Genomic DNA, 11,954 nt, shown 5'->3' with positions numbered 1-11,954 from the left:
CTGCCCAGTTAGCAAATATACCACCACTGAAATAGGAAACCCTAACACAGGCAGCAAAACTGGGGTAAAAAAAAAAAAAAAAGTGCTTTTGTGAGTAATTGGGAATAGCCCCACCGTGCAGGAATACCTGTCGTGCTTACTGTTGCAGCTGAAGGCGTGCCCAGATTGCAGCACTACCAGCCACGGGCTACGCAAGAGAATCTGGCGAATTTAGACCAGCCACGCAGCTCCAACATTCCTTTTTTCTTTTTGCCATTAGTTTTTAAGTTTTATATTTGTTTTTCTGCAGAGGAGTTGATTATCTAAATTATTTTTTTGCCTACATGAATGAATGTTGAAAAAACATGCCACAGTTGCTCAACTGCTGAAGTATCTCTTACAAGTAAAAAGGTTAATTTTAAGAAAAAGGGGTTATTTGTGCTAGGCAAAGAGTATCAAGCATTATTCTGAAGGGCTGCACACAGATTTCCTACCATGCTGTTTGTGGGGTGGTACAGCTCTGACAGTGAAAGTTGTTCTTCAGAAACCTCTGTTCAACAGCATTCTTTAAATTTAAGGGAGGAAAAGTTGTAACAGTTGTAGAAACAAAATAGTTGTTCTCCTAGCATAAGTATTTTGGACTCATTGTTTAACTCTGTTCTCTGTCCTGTTGCACAGAAAGCTTATATGTGATGAGATAAAATTACATCAGATACACAATCATCCTCTCCAATTCAGAACTCTGATCTTCCCTTGAGTCACTTGAATACAGCTGCTAATTATCTCACATAATGCGTTCCACTGCCGTGTGAAGAGCACAATGCCAAAGGAGAAACTGTTAGCAACACCATCTTCTTCAACTGCAAGTGGTTCTCCAAAAAGGACCCTACATTTCCAAGGGGAGGAACCATGAGCTAGTAATTAGAGAAGTGAGAAGCAGCCAACATAAGGGACATTCCTCCACTGAGAGCTTAGAGAAGAAATACAGACACAGTTTACCTTTCCTGGCAAAAGGAAACAGGGGAAATGGGAGCGATTCTCCTTGTTTCATGCAGCAGTAGCTGCAGATAAAAACACCAAGTATTAGGTTCCTTGACGAAGCCCTCTGCTGTAAAAGCAACGTTCTGCTGTTGTTCTGAGAGCTGGAATGTTTTACATTCTGCAGCTTTGATCTGTCCTGTTCTTCATTTCCATACATCACATGGAAAAGCTCCATTGTGTCAGAAATAAGGTTTCAGTATTTGAATACTGAAAATTTGAAAAACTGTGATCTCAGTAAAAGGTAAATGTGTGCATTTAATACATATGTTATTATTCCAGTAAGTCTTAGAAGCAGATGCAGCATTACTGAGGATGGAAACAATTTTGTTGATATCACTGGAGCTGAACGCACTCAAGCCAGAATGAAACCTAAATGTCCACGTAATCCCCCGTGACCTCTCAATTATCCCCACACAGCATTACAGTGATTTTACAGATCACACTGAGCACTGAAAGGAAGGGCAATTCAAACTTTCCATGGCATGTGTGCTTGTGCCTTTAACTTTCTTATTCAGTAGTCACCGAGGCAGGTTAATCTGTAGTGTATTTTAGTGGCAGGAAGGGTTGCAGCAGGCCCACTGAGAGCCTTTGTGCTCTTTGCAGTGCTATTTTCCACAGTGATTTCATCTCTATCCCACTGTCTGATTACCAGAGGGCCAGCCTTTTTATGCAGAAGACAATGTATTGATTGCTCACCATGGCGGAGCTGCGTGGGAGATGCTACGCATCTGCAGCTGGAGCTTACTAAAGAATCGTTAGTACAAAACATTTGCTGTAGCTTTCCACGGTTTAGAAAAGCATTTCAGGAAGAAAAGACATGATTCCCCAAATGTAGCTAAGACAAGTTTCACTCAAATATTTATATCCAGGCATAAATATTTTCTGAGATTTAGGAAAACCTACTAGTGTCCACTGTTGCTTATAAAATCCATGCCTCTGCTTTCAGATTTTTTTTTTTCTTTCTTAAGTAGAGTAATTAAAAATCCTGTCTCAACTGAAATGGAAAACTTTCCAGATCTGAACTTTAGAAATTGATTGCCATCCAGAGAGTAGCATCTTGATTCCTGGAACTGGCAAAACATTCATCGATTTCTGTTAGCATCAATGTTTGATTTGGACTGTCTGCCTTAACTCTACCTTTGAAATCATGTCAAACCCAATTCTTTTTTTTTTTTTTTTTAACCTGATTCTTAATACCAGACCAGCCAGCTTCTGCTTGTAAATATCTACTCTTTTTCAAACCTATGCAGTGAGACTGCATTGTGCACCTTTGGTGTTACATAAAATCCACAGGTGTATTTGTCAAAAAAAGGCTCACTTTAGGGTGGCATGTGAAATATATTGGCATGAAGAAACACCCTTTTTAATTGGGTTGGTCATATGATTGATATTTGGCAGAGGCTCTTAGCATGACTCAGTGAAATCTTTTAGCAGTGAAGCTTCTCATATAGTAAACATTCCCAAGCACCAGACTCTATAGTTTTATTTCACTGAAGCAAAATCCTATTATATTAAATTATACTGTGGAAACATTCTCTATGTTAATTTAATGGATGCAGCTCTTTAATTCCTTGCCATCTGTTCCACCCCTTAATTACAAACACAAAAAGGTACAATTCACAATCTCATCACAAAAAGAAGACTTGATTTGATTTGGATCCACAGGTAAGTGTTATACTCTGACTGCTAGCACCTGTTTGGACGTGGTTTCACTCCACAGTAAACTATGCTTTGCTGGTAGCATTCCTACTTCAAATATATGCCTTGGTAGTTTAAAGTGGACAAATGGTTAGTCACTCTTGCACCTAAAAATCTTATTGTGGTTCTCTTTTCATTTTAGATGTAGCTGGTTTTCAGGCTAATTTAATTTATCTTTGTGCCTGCAAGCCACTGAACACTGCAGAATCTTTTGGGGCAAAAGAAGGCATAGAAATACAGTAAATAGAAAGACGTTACAGATACTCTGCCTTTTTTTTTTTAAAAAAAAAAACATCATAGTCTTTCCTCTCTAAAAGGAATATGTATGTGTATATATATTTTTCTTTTGGATGATAATGTAGAAAGCATTTACATTTAAAACATATGAACAAAAGGCAAGCATTTGCATTCAGCGGCACTGCCCAGAAGCCTGTTCGCTTGTATCATTTACACTCATAAGAAAATGCGTTTGTTCACCTAATACTTACGACTTGCCTGTTAACGATACTTCACACTTTGAAGAAAGTGCATTTCAGTTAAAAGCAAAACAAAACAAAACTACTCAACTAGCAAAATCTGTAGTAGTATCTGTAACACTTCAGAGACAGGGAAGTGAGAGTTGAAAATCTTTTACGCAGATACAAGAGATATCTCCTGTCTCCTGAGCTGTGCACCAGCCCGTGGTGCCTCCTGCTATACTGGTTTCACAGTACAGAGTACGAGCAAGAGTTATTTTCTTGAACACAGAAGTGTATTAAATAGTCACATAAAACCAGAAGAACTTGTTTCGAAAGAAGTCAGCCCTATCTCAAGGCTACTGCAACGTACACACCTTTATTGTGGAATTCTTTCGCTCGCTCTATTATCTATACATGAGTAACTCTTGGTAGATTTTGGTACATTTGCCTACTGTCTCCAATGGAACGCTGCCAAAAAATTAGAACAGCAGTAGCTGCACCATTGAAGTTGTTTTGACTACTAGAAGCATGAATATGAATTATTTTCCCTTGTAATATAGGCCATTATTTAAGGGAAGTGTAACTACAGTCAGGACAGAGAGAGCAGCTTATGAAAATGTACGTTGAGCTACATCTAGAATCAACTGCAACACAGGCCTGGTAGATTAAACACTGGTACGCTGTTGAGACTAGTTTATATTGTAATTTAGGTGCCCTGGAAGGCGATGTTTCTGAAATAAACACTATTCTGAGGAAGTTCAGACAGATATTTGAAAGATTATTTTTGAGAGTAAAATGGAAATCAAAATTAAACTTCCTGTGCAATGTCCAAAGCATTGGACCACTGATTCTGTGAAGGAAAGCCACCCTTTGAGAAGGTGGCACATTCCTCTCTCTCGTCCTGTGCAAATGAGTTCAAACACGATTGTAACAGACCCTGCATATACATTCATTATGGAATTTAAAAAATTTAATTGCTCAAGGTAATGACAGTTTTCCGAAACCAGTTCTCCTCTCTGATAACACACCTGATATTGTTATTTAATTACGGAGCAATCATTATTCCAATGAAAATAACAGCCATAATTTCATTGATCTTTTCAGTTCATAATCCAAGGAGGAAAACCACACCAGTGAAGCGCACAAATTAATATTATGCTTGTTCTAGATCCGTACTCCAGAGGGTGTATCTCTGTGTACCACAGTAGCGAGTACAGTTAGTACTAGCTTCTGCCTTTGAATGTAAGAATGACGGCTTTTGGATGCACTTGCTGCCTATGAGGGAAATTCAGTCAGTTATTCAGCCAACACAGCTCAAGCACAGCATGAACTTGGGCAGCCCAGGCCAGCTTTTAGCAAGGCTTTCAGCATTTGTTGGCTTGGGCTTCCAACAGCTGCACGCGTGCAGCATCTGTACAACAGACATGCCATAAAATGTACTGGACATGTGTACTCTGAGGCTAACAAGAGGAGGGGGTTATTTTGTTAGCGAATGTACTCACCAGTTACCACTAATGCTGCATATATCAAATAGAAAACTGGATGTTCTGTCACTAAGACTCCAGTTCCAGCTGAAATGCCAGGAGTTTTGGCATTACCACCTACCAGTGAGATTAACAGGGCAATTCACAGTCAATTTGTGTTCTTCAATTGAGAGCTTCAATTGAGAGCTTTTTATCAGTAAAATTTGTAATGATGTACTATTTACTGTCATTACACACAGCTTCAGGGAGAAAAACTTCTCAGATTAGAATGGTGTTCTCAGACCTTACAAGGTGCTGTGGATCACTTGGCTAAATTTAATAAACTGAGGCTGAAAAAGGGGAAGAAAGGAAGCTACACACAGGTAAAAGCATAGCGGAGATGAACTATACTAGCTTTGATGGAATACAAAACATCAACCAAGGATGGAGTTTACAGTAAGCAAAGAAACAGGATGGAATAAATAAAATGCGTTACTCAAATAGAAGAGATGAGGGTTTGTTGTTACTGTGATCACCAGGGGAGTTGGAGAGTTTGTTGGAGCTGAAGAGAGAGATGTTTTGCTCTCAGGATTGACCAGTGCCCCTTTCCATTTTTTATCCTTCCCAAGTCACAGGAATTTCATGGAAATTAAGAGGAAAGGGGTAGAGGAAGGTGGCCCAGCTCAGGGCTAGAAGGGTAACTAGTCTTAGCTAGGAAACCTGGAGACACAACAGGCTGAGAACACAGTGTTAATAATGAGGAAGCTCAGGTTTATCAGGTGTAGCTCCAGCCACCTGGGGATATTCTCTTTCCAAGTCATTCACCATTGTTATTTCATTTTGCATGTTTATGTATTTACCATTGTTAAACTCACAAATATTTTGACTGGCAGGGAGTTGGCATGACTAGTAGTTTCTGCTTGGGCAATGCAGGATTACCAAGGATGCTTGTGCTCAGGACTGAGGCGTGCTGACAACGCATGACCTTACAATGCCAAATCTGAGTCAGTCCGTGCATCTTGGCTTTCAGGAATATTAAACTGGCCTTCGAAATTGCCTTAAAAAAGAAGAGATACAGTTCTAAGTAGGCTTTGCATAATGCAGCTCCAGCAGTGCAAATAATTTCGGGTTACCACAGCATGCTCTTCCACTCCACCCTTAAAATAAGGCTTTTGGTGAGAACACTGTTATGTAAGGCTGCAACGAGACTTGGAACAATAGTAATTATCCAACTTGCCACTTATTTTTAACACCTAAGATGGAAGGCACTGGAATTCTGAACAATAATATTCAAAGAACGAAGCACAGCAGTGAATCTATTGTATCACAATGAAATCTGATTCAGTATTAGGTTAAAAATAAGGTCAGGTTATTATTTGTAACTAGCTATTACTAATAATACACTTGTTAACCCCAGTGAAACAAAGTCATGATCTAAGAATAAATGTTCCTATGCAGTGAATATATCACAGCTCTCCTTTGTCCTTTAGCACTTACACAAATAGATTTCAAAAGAAATTTTCCCTCCTCAGTCTCTCTATTCAGAGGAAGCATTTAAAGCAGCAGCCAGGACACGGCACTGCTAGGAGCTGAGCTTGGGAACTGATGCTGAGCTGGGTAGCAAGGCAGCAGTTTAACCAAGGCTTCTTTAGCAGGTTACATGTACTTATTTTGTCACTTGAGACATCCGTAGCATCTCTAAACAACATGGGTATTACATTAACATGCTTCTAAAAGTCGTGGGTACAATTCTTCCCAACTGGGTTTGTGCTTCCTTCGCTACAAGATACTGGAAGGGCTATGAAAAAAACACATATTTACCTGGCAGAAAAGTGAAAGAGGAATACATCACGTCTTCTTGCTCCAGATCTTTTTTTTGCAGTCTTGTTATAGCTTAAGTCTCCAGTTTCTTGGCCCTGATGAAGGTCAACAGGACAGGAACTGTGATGTAGTATTAACTGAAGAGTAGAAATCTGAAGGAAAAGAAAAGTTAAAAAAAAATGCAATGGCTATAATAGAGAATCTCATTCATTCAGATAAATGGGCTACAGAATGCCTACATCACTTAGGTGTTGCCTCTCTTAAGAGTAAGAGGAGCTCCAGGACACGACAGACAAGAAAACAGTCCCAGAAAAGAGGTTAGAGTCCTTTCTGCTGGCTGAACTGCACTGTGTATTTCTGAATTGCAACAGCACTTTGCACAGGCACAGTTAAAGAGCAGAAATGTTATGACAAGAGTGGGTAAAGAGTCTCGGAGAGTTTAGGCTTAGTATCCTTAGGTCTGCAGGTAGGGGACTCAGTCCTCCTGGACTTACAGGCATTTCATAGGATTGTAGCCTCATTCCAAAGAAAACAATCATCATCACAGACCCAAAGCCTCCTCAACTACCTCCTGAGAAGGCCAGCTGCCTTCTTTTGCATTAGTTACTACGTTTTGCTGTAAGTCCGTGCACCAAGGTAAGAAGATAAAATACGTCCTGCAGAGGTTTTACCCGTAAATCAGACATTGCACTGCATTTGAGACTTCACAAAAGCGAGCAGTGCAGTCCCTCACTATGATGTTGCAATTTTGGTTTTAAAAAAAAAAAAAAAAAAAGCGCACTTCTTAAAAGATCTTCATTTTTCAGATTCCTAAAGCTTGTTTCATGTTATCTCCAAGACAACTGGTTGTATGTATTAATAATTTGTTGTGGGCCCGAGTGCCTAAACATTCCTCATGGAAATAAAACGTTGAACACAAGGAGAGCATTTCCAAAGAAAGTACTTGTAATGTGAGCTACACTGATTCGAGCACGACACCAGCACCAGCAAGCCCCAAGCTAAGCAGAACGTTTCACAGATGTTTCCATTCTTGGTTTAAAAGGAAGGAATTTAAGCACATCCCAAAGTATTTATTTAACTGCAGTCTCTACTCTCTTGACTCAAAATGCTCCTGTCACGTTTGGCAAGTCATTTAACCTCAGTGTTTGTTTCCTCAATGGGGCTGAAATTGTGTGTCTGGCTACCTGGCAACACCAGCGATGCCATTTGTCCTGCCTGCGGTAGTATTTGTAAAGAGCTCTCAAGATTTTAAAATGCTACCTTGACACATCACATTTACAGAACGGAGTAAGAGCATGGGCACGTGCAGCACAGACAGGAGGTGCTGTACCTGTTGGATGGGACAGAGCAGGACACAGAACACCAGGAGTGCGCGATAAGAATTTTGTTCTGCTTAAAACATGCAGGATTTGAAAGGTTTTTTGTGGTTTGAAAGCCAAGCAAGTCAGGCAGGTACTGCTGATCCCTCACATGGGTGAGATAAGAAAAATTAAGGAGAAAATCTTTAAGGTCCCTTCCAACCCAAACCATTCTGTGATTCTATGATAAGAAAAATATGCTAGGAAAACCACTAGATTGTTATTATTTTGTAATTATTCTAAATTAACCAACTTTTTTTTTTTTGACTTGCTGTTAATGTCAAAATACCACCCTTTATACTTTTTAGTTCTGAAAATATAGAGGCAGGTGGCCAATCCTCTGGAATTTCTTTAGTTTTTCAAAATACCAAGAATCCAGAATTTATGAATGAGCACCCCTGCCCTAGCTTTTTTTTTGGACTATGATATTTGCAGTCACTTCGTAACAGCTTCTTTCAGTAAGACCATAAACTTCCTACTTTCTGTACAACACCAGAGCAAACTTTGAACTAGCAAATTTCAGTATGCTTTGTAGTGTATGAGGTGATTAATAATGAGATTCCTCCCTTTACAGAAAGCGTTTAAAGGAACTTTTCGAGTGAGTAGGCCTCTGGTAATAGAAGGCCTCTGGTATTAGTACTATTAGTGATGTCACTGATTTTGTCACACGCTATCTGGACTCTGGAATGAGTCAAATATACAGAAATAATATTTGCTCACGCTGACGTAACACAAATAGCTGACATAAATAGCTTTTTGTCTAGTTCCTACCTTTTTGTCTAGTTCCCACCTTATGCAATCGTTCTGCTAACAACCACAAGATTTCTCTAACCTGAAGGGACAGCTGAGACACAAGACATACTGTGTTTTGTCTCAGGAAGTGGCCAGTATCTGAACACACAATGTATGTTTCTGGCTTCCCTTGAGCAGGAAAGTCCCTTTGTCCACAAAGGCAGCTGACTTCTACAGCAAAGTATCAACCGCTACACCCTTTGCTTACAAAAAAAGCATTAATCCAAGAAGTGAGCCCCAACGTTACGAGTTGCCACCTTTCGATGGCATAGCACGGGCTTTTAATTCCACATTTAGCACTGGAACACCATAGCAACAGGCACTTCGTACGTATGTTGGCAGATAACAGAACTAGTTAAATATTCACGGGGAGATAAATATGAAGAAAACCAACGTACGTGTTGCTTACCCTACAACGGCTGATCGACACTATGGTCGCTTGTTGTATGATGCCATGTGGTATAAATCGGCATGGCTTGGACACCAGGCTCCCTTCTACTCCCAGGGAAAGGTTGGTGTTACTGCAGGAATGGGCAAAACGATTGCAAGTGCTAACGTACCTGTCAACGAATCTGAGCTTGATTTCGGACTGTTACACAATGACTTGGCACTATGGATGGTTTTGCAAAAAAAAAATTCAATAACCTACAAGAGAATCACAGCCAGCTCGAATAGTTAACCTTTTTAAGAAATGCCACAAATATGAAGCACTTGTCACTGACTCAAACACCAGGCCTGCCTACAGCAGCACGGTCGATCCTTGAGTCATCGTGGCAACCCCACCCAGCAGCTCTCCTTAGCTACAAACCACACACGCGCACACGCCTGGCATGTATTCACTCACTAAGTATTATTGCTGCCATCTCACAGTTCGGTTTAATCTGTCTGTGTATCTGAAGCACAGACAAACCCCCAGCTTGTGCAACGCAGCAGGTATTCTTTCATTATTTCACTTTCCTTTGAAGGCTCAGATAACCATCGGAGAGAGAAGCAACCACGATTCGCTGAACTATTGATTGTGACTCTCAAGTAGGGGGAAGGAAAGAGATCTGACTTCTGATCAAAATACAGTTTCTAGGCTACTTGAAACAGCATGAGGATAAAATATAGAACTAGTTGGGGACAGAGATGGAAACCAAATTTTTCTCCTTCTATGCAAATGTCCAGATAATTAATACAGAATGTTCCTGTGCTGCCTGAATTCTCTTCCAGTCAATAGCACAGCTCCAGCTGCAAGCACAGAGTGCTGCAACCCCCAGCCCTCCTAAAGCACGGTTTGTGTTGTTAGGAGCTATGTCTGAGTCTTGAAAACATAAAAAGGTTCCTTTTTTCAGTGAGCACTCTAACACGAGGCTCCTGTGAACCTAGGGTAGGTTTGGGAACCATCACACGCGCTTTAATGACAACAGTGAGCACTATTGCTATCTGTAAGGAACCTTGTCTCATCCACGTTGCCCATGCCTTCTCCACACCTATCAGGTAAAACGTCACAGGACGTTGGTCATAGTTCCATAAGGAAATAAAGCAAGTTCATAGTTTCCTGCTGCTGAGGAGGTTTCATTTCTTCTCTCTCCCTCTGTCCTACTCCAGAGGGCACAGCCTGCTGTGGGCAATGCAGCCCTGACCCTGTTCTGAGCACCAGGACTGTACCCAGTGCACCCACAGCCAGACCATCCCCAGAGCTCCCTTCTACGATTCTGACCCCACACATCTCTCTGTGCCTGCTCAAACACTCCTACACCTACATACTGAAGCAGCCAAGCATACAATGCAGAAAAAATACCCTTTGAACTAGGTCAGCTCTTCTACCACTCATTTTTGCTGGCAACAGGAGCGGAATAGTGTAGGGGTGGGACTGTGACCAGGGACACGTCCCCGTCAGCCTCAAGGGACCACCTGATAGCAGAAAGCGCCTTGTTCTGCATCACAGCTAGCCTCTAACAAGGTGCTGAAACATCTATTTCTCCTGAGACCAAGGCATAGAGCACCAAAATTGTAGGTTCAGATACTTCTGAACGTTGTGGGAAATAAATAGAAAAATAGCAGTAATTAGCACATTTTTGCAGTCAGGAACATAAGTAAGGTTGAGACCAGGAGGAATTCGGAGAATCCATTTGAGTTTCACCACGAATTCCACTATCTCTACAGAAAACATAAAGCTAAATGCGGTCTTAAAACATCTTACTATGCCAAACAGTTAGAAGAAAATAAACTTTAACTTGGCAAGTTACATAAGAGATGACGTTATTGCTTTATGTTCTTCACTTTTATTTGTTCAAGGTTATTTTGGGGGTATTATGGAAAACGTATCACAAAGTAATTTTGCAAATTTTCAGTTCAAGTTTCAATTACACTTTTCCTTCCACTACTTTAAATACAGAAGTAGGAACACCTGAAGATGCAAACCCATGTAAGCAATACGATGTTCTGGGAAAAAATGAAACACCTGAGGCAGGGCGTGCAAACACGCGGGTCTATCAGGACACTATGACACCAAGGCACCGAGACTGATCGACGAAAGCAAGCATTCCTTCCCCTTTGCTCATTATTTGTTAACTAGCTTAATAGTAGGCAAAGAATTTAACAATTTAGAGTCCCTATGAGGCAAACCCTGTCAGAGTGGACGGACACTTATTAACTGGGAAAAGCCCTCACTGATTTGGTACTTTCAACAGGGTGTATTTTGCCCAAAGTTTGACCTACTTTATTGATCCTTTTCCAGCTGATCATTCCATGCATTTTTGAAGATATTTTAGGGAAATATTTCATTAACTAGTACACCTACTAGTTAGGATGCAAATCAATAAAAAACGTAGCCCATTTCACTTAATAGATTTACGTTTCTTTCACTCCTTTTTCCTTACCTATTACTTGTCTCTTACCAATATTTCTCACTTAAATAAGTGTCCGAATACACTGAGGTACCTGAGGCCCACCACTAACACCTCGTATTTTACTGAAATCCTCCACTGCACCTCGCTCGTTTCCTCTCCCAAATGCTCACCACAACCACACGACCTTCCCAAGACCCCTTTATTTATATTTTTTAAGACAAGACACGCACCGTAGCAAGCACCAGCCCCGCCTCAACACTTCAGTTTCGCGATTAAACTGAGGAAACTGAGGACAACCACCCCGGGAGCACCCACCACCAGCAAAACCCCCGCGTCCCAGGGGGACACAGCGATGGGTGTCAGGGCTGTTTGGCCGGGGGGAGCCTCCACAAGCCCCCCACCATGCCTGTATCCCCTCAGGGCCTCTCCCCTCAGGGCCGCCCCCCCCCATCCCCTCAGGCGCTAGGCGGGAAACCGCCCCTCACTCCCCACCTCAGCGCGCGCATGCGC

The 11,954-nt window shown here is 41.2% G+C and overlaps 1 long non-coding RNA gene across 1 annotated transcript; it reads right to left on the bottom strand.

The window, feature by feature from the left end:
* Nucleotides 1-267: 267 nt before the first annotated feature.
* On the bottom strand, nt 268-11,950 carry LOC137864044 (uncharacterized). Its single transcript, XR_011101286.1, has 3 exons — nt 11,675-11,950; nt 6,461-6,612; nt 268-5,696 (listed from the first exon to the last, which is right to left on the bottom strand). It is a non-coding gene; the product is annotated as an uncharacterized lncRNA (long non-coding RNA).
* Nucleotides 11,951-11,954: the final 4 nt, after the last annotated feature.

The sequence above is a fragment of the Anas acuta genome, chromosome 14 (genome assembly GCF_963932015.1).
Source record: "Anas acuta chromosome 14, bAnaAcu1.1, whole genome shotgun sequence".
Taxonomy (NCBI): Eukaryota; Metazoa; Chordata; class Aves; order Anseriformes; family Anatidae; genus Anas; species Anas acuta.
The sequence above is the reverse complement of the archived record's forward strand: the minus strand, read 5'-3'. Positions and strand labels throughout refer to the sequence as shown.